The sequence below is a fragment of the Conger conger genome, chromosome 4 (genome assembly GCF_963514075.1).
Source record: "Conger conger chromosome 4, fConCon1.1, whole genome shotgun sequence".
In the NCBI taxonomy this organism is placed as follows: Eukaryota; Metazoa; Chordata; class Actinopteri; order Anguilliformes; family Congridae; genus Conger; species Conger conger.
In genome coordinates, this window is record NC_083763.1 from 11,668,143 (window position 1) to 11,677,933 (window position 9,791).

The following is a 9,791-nucleotide window of genomic DNA, read 5'->3' on the forward strand; positions in this document are numbered from 1 at the left end:
ATTATTGCAAAGTTTGCGATCATTCATTGATTTGGTAACAAAATGCACGTAACGGTGCCCTGTGATGTAAAGTATAGGGTACCTACGTTACTATTCTTCTTGGTCACTTTGAAAAAAACAGTTTACCATTTATTTCATACTTTATTCTTTATTGGTGAGCATACGTGAATTGCATTAAAAAGTTAAATTTTAAAATGAAAATTTAAATCTTGTAAGAATTGTTTTATTTAAATATCTTGGTACTGGTGTTCATGATCACATCTATCTTAACACCTGCTCCAGGACCTGTAGAATTGTTTATATTGTTTATATATTTTTTTAAAAGACCACCTGCCATATTTCAAAATGCATGGGATCTATATGAGATGGGATCACTTACTGTTCTTTAGGGTCTAAAATGAGATGTTTCTCACAGATTTTTCATGTTTATGGATTAAAGGCTAGTAATTTGGGAGACAATAAGTGTGTTTATTTCACTTCAGCGTCTTTTGCAGTATGGGCGGCACGGTTGGTGCAGGGATGGTGCAGGGATGGTGCAGTGGGTAGCACTGCTGCCTCACAGCTGGGGTCAAATCCCTGAATGTCCAGGGTGTATTCCTGCCTCTCGCCCAATGTATGCTGGGATAGGCTCCAGTCCCCCAGCGACCCTGCTCAGGATAAGCAGGATGGATGGATCTTTTGCACTTCAGTTTGCATATTGGATATGCCATTGCTTATTTTTCCGAGCCCGATCAGATGGGGATTTTAGCCCTGGTTAACCTTGATCGCATTTACATTCCACACTTTCCATATCGTGTCTGCCCCCCGACAGGATAGGTAACCAGACACTTTGCATCTTCTGGAAGAAGCCACTCTTTCCACACCACAGATGACTCCCAGGACCACTTCTGCTGGTATTTATTTAATCAGAGCAGACATTATATCTTATTTTATGAAGTAAAATACATTAATATAAGTATATTAGGTATGTCCCTGACAGACCAGGGTGAAATATATCACTGTTTTGGATTCAAATACATTTCTACACTTTACTGAGCTTTGTCTGGTGTATTGCAAACAATGAAATACACTCAAAAAGTGCAAACCCTGCCTTCTGGTCCTTTTGGTTGCATGGAGCAAGATCAATCGAGCACAGAAAATGTATTTGAATCCCAAACAATTATGTATTTGACCCAGGTCTGGTCCCTTATAAGCACATGATCGACAGTCAAAGAAAGTTCTGGGGTGCCTACATGTTTTGCCGTGGCCTAACCTGTGTGAACCAGCACTAGTACACACAGATAATGAACTGTGCAACAGGAACTGGTTGTAGTCTGTCCACAGTATACGCACTGGCCCTACAGAACTGGAGTTGCCCAATCTAGGGTTAGATTGAGGCCTGTATTCAGACCCTCCTATCCAGAGCGATGTACAGTTGATTGGACTAAGCAGGAGACAATCCTTCCCTGGAGCAATGCAGGATTAAGGGCCTTGCTCAAGGGCCCAACGGCTGTGCGGATCTTATTGTGGCTACACCGGGATTAGAACCACCGACCTTTCCCTCCTTTCAGCCACTCGAGGCCTTATGGTGTGTGTGTGTGTGTGTGTGAGAGTGTGTGTGTGTGTGAGAACATTTCCTCCAGTTAGTTCCTAAGCAATGCAATGGTAAAACATCCCACCATCCATTTATTTTGCCCACGAACTCCTCTTGGAGTGAGCTACCTCTTGGCTGAACAAATTGTGCTAATGAGCAAATCCAGGCGGTTGTAAACAAAATACTGGGGAGGACATCTTCTTTCTGAACCTGGATTTTCAACTTAAATGCTGAAATGCAAAAACAAAAACTGGTCGCTCCCCTCCAGGGGTGCCATGGAATGTAATGCTGTCATATTTCATGCTGTTAAAGAAATGACCATACAAATGAAAGAAAATAAAGGAAATAATTACCATGGGCATGTACCAAACTAGCTTGAGGCAGGCAACTGCCTCTGTACTTTTCCACCCGGGCCAGTATGTCACCATCCAGAAGTCGGTCAGAGCATCTTCCAATTTGTTATTTAAATCAATCCCCAAAATGCTGAAACAAACAAAAAACCCCAGCGGACATGGCGGTCCTCCAGGGATGAAGCGCACAGCACTGCCAACTCTCACGCGTCAGGACACAGCTGCCTTTGTAATTTTCCACCTCCGCCAGAAGTCGGCAGAGCTTGCCGCTCTCCAGCTCGCCAACGCAGTGCGAAGCAGGGGAACATAGTTTGGTGAGTTCTGGGTCTCCATGTGAGCAATTAAGCTCAGTACAATAAAGCATTCACTTGGCTGAATACGTTTTGTTTGTTGTCCGCCCCTGGTCTACTTATTTCTGAATCTTCTAAACACTAAGAGCCTGATTTACTAAGACCTATGGCTCATGCAAAACCAATAACGTGAGCCATTTTTGCACCCGTCACTGGTTGCGGTATTAGTTTTGCGTGTGCCAAAATGCTTTGCATGCACTAAAGGTCTTACTAGAGGCGACATAGTATCCCTGAACAAGACACCTAACCCCTAAATTTGCTCCTGACGAGCTGGTTGGCAGCCAATCGCCGTGGTTGTGTGTATGAATGGGTGAATGAGAAGCATCAATTGTACAGCGCTTTGGATAAAGGCGCTATATAAATGGCAACCATTTACCAGGCCCTGAATCCACACACTGTAGGTTTGAATCAAAGCACGATAGAGAATGTGCTCTAATCTATTCACCAGGGCCTGTTCCATAAAGGAGGATTACCGAGTTAGCCGGATAACTGCACAAACGGCTCTTTTTACTGCAGTCCACATTCCAGATTTTACTCTGTGCACTTTATCCAGCTAAATCAGTAATCCTGCTTTGTGGAACAGGACGTCAATCTTAGAAAATAGGTTCAATAACATGACTGCCGTCCGTAAAGAAAGCAAGAGTTTCATTGAAAAACAAGCACAATGAGGGTCACTATGGAAGGCACAGTCAATGTCGCTGGCAGCAAGCAGACAGGATCTGTTGGGTGATAGACCCCCCAGCAGCATGCTAGGCTGACACGCTTTTATTATATTCTTTCTTTTCAAGTGACCTTTATGAGCTGCTTGGAGGGCACTGAGGCTGTCTACCAACAGCTGGTTTCATTGGCTTAAGTGTTCTGCTGTGCATCACCCAGCCAGGTGCTACATTTTGGTGGCGGTGGTGGTTGAAGCGAAATCCCCCCTTATCACCAGAGCACTGTCAGTATGAGGAAAAGCGCAACATAAACACAACCATCTCAACGGTGGAAAAACCAGCCTCTCATATACACGTGGTTCGACCACAGGCATGGCGATATATCTGTGAAACTCTTGTGGAGTCATTAAACCTTAAAGGTGCGCATTAGAAACGAAGGAGTGGAACTGAAACCAGGCCTCCCCAGTGAAGCCTGATTACTTTATAGATATGTATTGCTGTTAAAGAAATGAAATAATTACCACTGGCCTGTACAGAACTAGCTTGAGGCAAGCAACCGCTTCTGTAATTTTCCGCCCTGGCCAGTATGTCACCATCCAGAAGTCTGCAGAGCTTCTTCCAATTAGTCGCCTAAACAAAAAACACCCAACAGACACGGCGTCCATAATTTATTCTCCAGGGCCCTGTTCCACAAAGGAGGATTACCGAGTTAGCCAGATAACTGCACAAAGCGAAACCCGGGACAGCTCTTTTAACTTCAGTCCGTGTTCCAGATTTCACTTATCCAGCTACATCAGTAATCCTGGAAGAGGCCTCTGGTCATCATGTGCTGACCCAACAGGTTCAATAACATAACTGCTGTTTATAATGGAAGGAAGAGTTTCACTGAGAATCGGGCACAATTCTCATTGGTTGGTTCTCTGTGGTTTGCTTTTTGCTTCCTCCAATCATACTGGTGGTTTGAGGAGTACGACATTTACACTGAGAACTCAATGTAACTTCCCTGGTTTAAAAGGAATACTGCGTAGTGCGTACCAATCCAGTGTTTGCAAGAACAGGGATTCCTTCCAACCTGACATACAGTGGCCATCTTCATACCGTGATCAAATGTCATTCTATCATTTTTAACAGAAAATTAAATGCAAAGGCCCTCGTTTCATTTGATTTTTATCTTGACATTTCCATTTCCATATACACATCGAGTGAGTCACAAATGAATTTAATCTTCAACCGTTGAAGGGAGATGAAATTCCCCTTCATCACTGTAAAGAGCTTTGAATATGGGAGGAAAACGCAATATAAACACAACCATCCCCCTCTCTCTCTAGCTCAGCACAGTAAAAACCAGTCTTTCATGTCCGCACATTTGTACAGCAGGCGTGGCGATACGTCTGTGAAACTCCTGCGGACTCATTACACGTCGAAGGTGTGCCTCGCGTGTAATCGAAACCAGGGATCTCCGGTGGGCCCTCCACAGCAGCCAATGGGAAGGGAGCATCGGCGCGTGGGCCATAGACATGCATATTTAACTAGACGGGCAGGCAGGCCAACTTCAGCTGTAAACCCCGGAAGTAAGCCAGTGGAGACCACAACACTGAAGTGAATGGGGAACGCAAGGCAATATAAAATATAAATATAAAAGTTCTGGTCACGCTTTACAATAAGGTTCATGAATTGGCATTAACTAATGTAACTGTAAACATTAATTAATGACGGACAAATACATTAAGCATGAAACTAATGAAAAATGCATTTAATTAGTTAATGCATTTGTTACCTAACATATTTGTAACATAATATTTACACATTAGCAAACCGTAGGATGAACTTCTAATTAGCTAACCATTAACAAATACATTCACTAACTTACTCAGTACAATATGAATTGACAATAACTCATCTAGTGAATAATGATGTACAAATAGATTAACAGAGCTACATTAGTTCACGCCAATTCATGGACCCTTTTTGTAAAGCGTTACCAAAGTTCCCTGATTTTGAAACTTATTCAACGATCATTATGTTTCACATGAAAAGCAGATTGTGAAAATATGTAATAATACAATATGTGCATTTTAATAAACATTTACCCAAAACATCTGGACCAAAAGGACCACCGTTTCATAAACTGCAACACAACCCAAGTTATGATTACAAACAATTGACCAAAGAGGTTCTCCTTGGTTGTTAAATCACCTTGGTTTTCCACATTGAATTCGGTGTACAGCAAGCTCTTTTGCCCTCGAGCACGTGCAGTAAAGCCAAGTTTCTGGTTATTTCCTATGCTTCACCTCTTGGCCCTCTACACTCCAGTTCCTGTGTACGCTCTATGATGTGGTCAACTGGAACAGGTGGGGTCCAAGTGAGCAGCGATTGGTCTAGAGCAGCTTTCCCTCCCTGTCATTGAAAGGCTGCAGGGTGTGTGTGCTTTCATAATCGGTGCACTCAGCTGATTAAACCAGCAGATGACGGTCAACTCACCTTACATTGGGTCTGTGGTCTGGATTGGTTACCAGTGGCTCTCCAAAGCCAGTCGCACGCTATAGGACAAATCGGGCAGATTCTAGGGCCCAAATCACCCCTCCAGACAATCAGAGCTGACTTGAGGCTGGTCTCAACTTGTCTGCCCAAGATTATCCTGTAATGCAAGGTGCTTGCAGACCGAATCATAACCCTCTCCATGGGCTGGAGGTCGTCCCAGTTTCAAATAGTGAATATCAAGTGTGTTCGATATTTATGACCCTAAATCCTGTAGTGTGAGGGGGAACGGCAATGGAATCAGGCTGTAACCAATGGGAACCAAGGTGACTGGGAAACGGAACGTTTCGTAACCTTTTACAATAAGGTTCCATGCCACAAACTAATGCAGTCAACTACAACAGAGAAGATAATCTGTACAGCTCTGTTAATGCATTTGTACATCATTCATTCATGTTAACTACATTAGCCATTGGCAAGTCATATTGGAATGAAAGTCAGTTCATGCATTTATAAGTTCATCCTATGGTTTGTTTATGTGTAAATATACTGTATTAGTTGTAACAAATTCATTAACTAATGTAAAGAGATGCTTAATGTTTTTGTCCATCATTAATTAAGGTTAGCTACATTAGCTAACGCCAATTCATGAACTTTACTGTAAAAAGTAACCATTTCTTTTGCTCTTAACTCACGTTGGACCCAGACGAGTTTGAGACCCCGTGTTGTGAGAGATGGGGCTGGTTGATCATGATTGTGTAAAACCACTCAACTCCACGTCCTGCGGGCCGTAGCGTCGACAGGTATTTCCTTCTACCATACACTACACCACCCGATTTCACCATTTTATCTGCTTGGTTCTGATAATTAGCTTATTAACAGGACATGGGGTTTAGTAGCGCTGAACTGAATGCTACGTGTGTGGTGCTCTGCCTTGGCCAAATTGTCTAGTGCGTGTGGTTATACTTGATGGTCTTGGTATGTCTGCAACAATCAAGTCATATGAACATTCTTAACCCCTTTGTGTGACATCATAAATGTGATTAGAATGTTCTTAACTGAACATTCTAATGCTGATGTAATAATCAATACTGCTAAGTGTAAGCAGTGGAGTTCTAGAACATGGACTTGGAACTTCCAAACATTCCAAAATAACCCTCTTCAAAAGGGTTTGAAACAGATGAATGATCTAGAAAGCAGACAGGGCAAATGATTTTTCATGGAAGTAAAATTTTATTGAAATATTAACATCATTTCCAACCCTAAGTCCCTTCTTGTTTTATAAAGCCCACTTTGGATTTTTAGCGTCAACACCAGCCCCGCCTACATCCCCACTGCCAGGTCCGCCCACTCTCCGACCCCCACAACCCCCCCCCTGCCCGTCAAACAAAAGGTCATTTGGCACATTCGGCTCTTGGTGTTTTGCACTTTTTTTTGCCATTCAGGAAAAGGATATAGCCAACAGTCAGTCAGTAGTGCGTAATTGGAATGGCATCTAGCCAATGAATACTCTGATCAGAGCTATCACTTAACACTGAAGACGGAAAAAGGAAAAAAGAAAAGTCGGCCACTCACATTGATTCCTGCGGAGAAAAAAAAAAAAAAAAAAAAATTGATTGGCCAGAGTCCACATCCGTCTCCGAGAACTGCAGAGGGAGGGGGAGGGGCTAAATGAAAATCTCACCAATCGCAGAGATCGGCCTGTGGGGTATATAACACTAAAATGAGGCTCAGGCCGAGAGAGTCACTGTCACATTAGTGGGCGAGTCCTCTGTGCATGTCAGAGCGAAGCAGCAACATCCATTCTTGTGGGCCAAGGCCTTGCAGTCCTTGTTTTAAAGGGGGGGACCCTCTGCAGGAAGGGAGGCAGAGGACACACCGGGGAGGGGGGGACAGACACCTGGAGCATCTTCATGACGATGCAAAAATCTGCCTCGAGATCAGACACCGTGTGACATTCACCATGCGAGGCCCAGCTGCTGATGAGTAGTGAATCCCATGTACGTCGAACCGGATCTGTTGGGTTTTCTTTTTGCTTATCTTTTGCGATCAAGACTTATAATTTCAGATTTATTAAAAAAAATAATAATAATAATAATTTTTTTTAATTCCCCCACATTAGAGATGCATTTCAAGGGGGCCAAAATTATGTCCTTGGGAAACCAAAAAAAAAAAAAAATCTTGCATCAAGTTAGGAGTGCAGGAACTGCTAAAGGAAGCTTTGACGCTCACATTAATTCACACAGAGATGGAACAGATAGTCACTGGTGTCTGTAGAACCTGCAGAATGAACGGGGTGAGAGCCGACCACACCAATAGCGATGGTCAGAACCAATCAGGGACCTCGGATTAGTCCACCCTTGTAAAGGGAAAGGGGGGGTTAATGCATGAACCAAAGTGGATTCCAATAACACTTGAAATTACAGGGGCCGGGTCAACTCAGCGGGGTTCCACAGCTGCTGTGTAACTCCAGTCTGGACGCAGTGAAATGAGGGATGCTGACGGTGAGTGCAGATCCTCTGCATCTCTGGAAAAAAAAGCTCCTCTGCCCTACAGTGTAGACCGAGGCTCCTCACAGCGGGGCCCCTAGACCAAGGGGCCCCCACAGCCTGCGTTTACGGCCAATACTGCATCACATTCACACTGAGTTCACAGTTTCCAGGAGGGGAGGGAGAGGGAGTAGAGCAGAGAGGAGCAGCGGCCAATCACTGGTGGGTCAGGACCCTGAAAACCTTGAACAAAAAAAACAGACAGGAACCACTCCGGGCCAGTTCCGAAAACCGAACGTTTTTTTATTTTTATTTTTATTTTTTTTAAACACAGCGGTCCTGGCAGAACCCTGTCCCAATTTTAGCATCAGGACGATTCCATCCGAATGCAGGTATTCAGTTGAGGCAGTGGGAGTGGGTTGGGGGAAGGCGGTCGTTCCAGGCCGGGTCCCCAGCGTGCTTTGAACAGTACAAAGTGAACGTGTACATCAGAACGGCACGTCTCCCGGCCCTGGGCGTCGCCGGGCGGTTCCCGGGTCACGAGCGTGGAGCACCATTGGGTGAAAGTGAAAGCCACTCAGAACAGTCGCTGGCGCTGGCGTCTAGAGGACTCCGCCCCCCCTTCCTCTACAGGAGGCAGGCTTGAGGAAGAGGGCACCCTGGGCTCATTCCAATCGCTTGTTTCTCCTTCCTTTCTCACACTCTTTCTCATGTGCTCCTGGCTCCACCAATCGGGAGAGGCTAAGAAAAGTGTCAAGAGCAATAAATTAAAGACGGGGGAAAATCGAGAAGGTGGATTAGGCAAATGGAATGTTCCTTGCTCCTAAAATCGTCGGTTTGAAGCTATTCCAAACTGACGGGGAGAGGTGGGTCCGCATGTCGATCGTTTATACGTCAGGCTTTCCAAAAATATTATTCCGCAGAGGATGCGCCGACGTTTTTCTCGCTCAGAGGGAAAAAACTTGGGGAGTTCCTAACCTCTACTTCTCCTAGAAGGAACATTTAAGTGGTTGGAATGTCCTAGCAGACGACGGACCTCGACCGATTTCCGGGGTCAGGGGCAAGGAAAGGGAGAGAGTGGAGAGAAACCAGCGATTGGAAAGAGCTCCTTGTCCTTCCGCACATGAGAAGAATGGAGTTCCGTGGCCAGTAGGCACAGGCACACGCCTGATGATAGGACCTTGGACAGACATCTTTAAAGGGAAACTACAGGACCAGCCGAGGACAGCGCGGCGCGTCCGGTCCGTTTTCCGCGCACTTAAATAACCGGAGCCGCGGACCTCGTTTCCAAACGAAGTCGCCGGACTTCTCGAGGTTTAAGAAAGAAGGAAAAAAAAAAAAAAACTAAACAAAGAATATTTCCTCTGTCAGAGAAGTCAAACTCGGGCATCCGTGTCCGTCTGCGATGACAGTGCGACTTTATTAACGGGGGGGGCAGAAAAATCATCTGAAAAAAGTCATGAATTGCAACAGATCATATGAACCAAGGCAGCAGCTTTGCATAAAATACTGGCTGACATTCAGGGCGAGAAGACCGAAAGAGGCGTTTCCCCACAACTGATACTGAGGAGTGTAAAATTAAAACAGAACTTATTATCCCTATGGAAGTCCACAAATAACAGAATAAATTAAAAAAACAAAAAAAGAAATTGAATAAAATACATATTCACAAAGAGTTCTGCGTCAGAACCTTTCCATTTCAATAAATGGGTAGGGGGGAAGGGAGAAAGAAAAAAAATTGATCTCATTTCATATTTCATCCATATTTGATACATTTTTTTCCTGTTTTCAAACAAACTATTATCATTTGGCATACATTCCACCACCCATTCCATTTCAGTGTCACCACCGAGACCCCCCCCCCCCCCCCCCCCCCCCCCACTAATCCCCGCCCC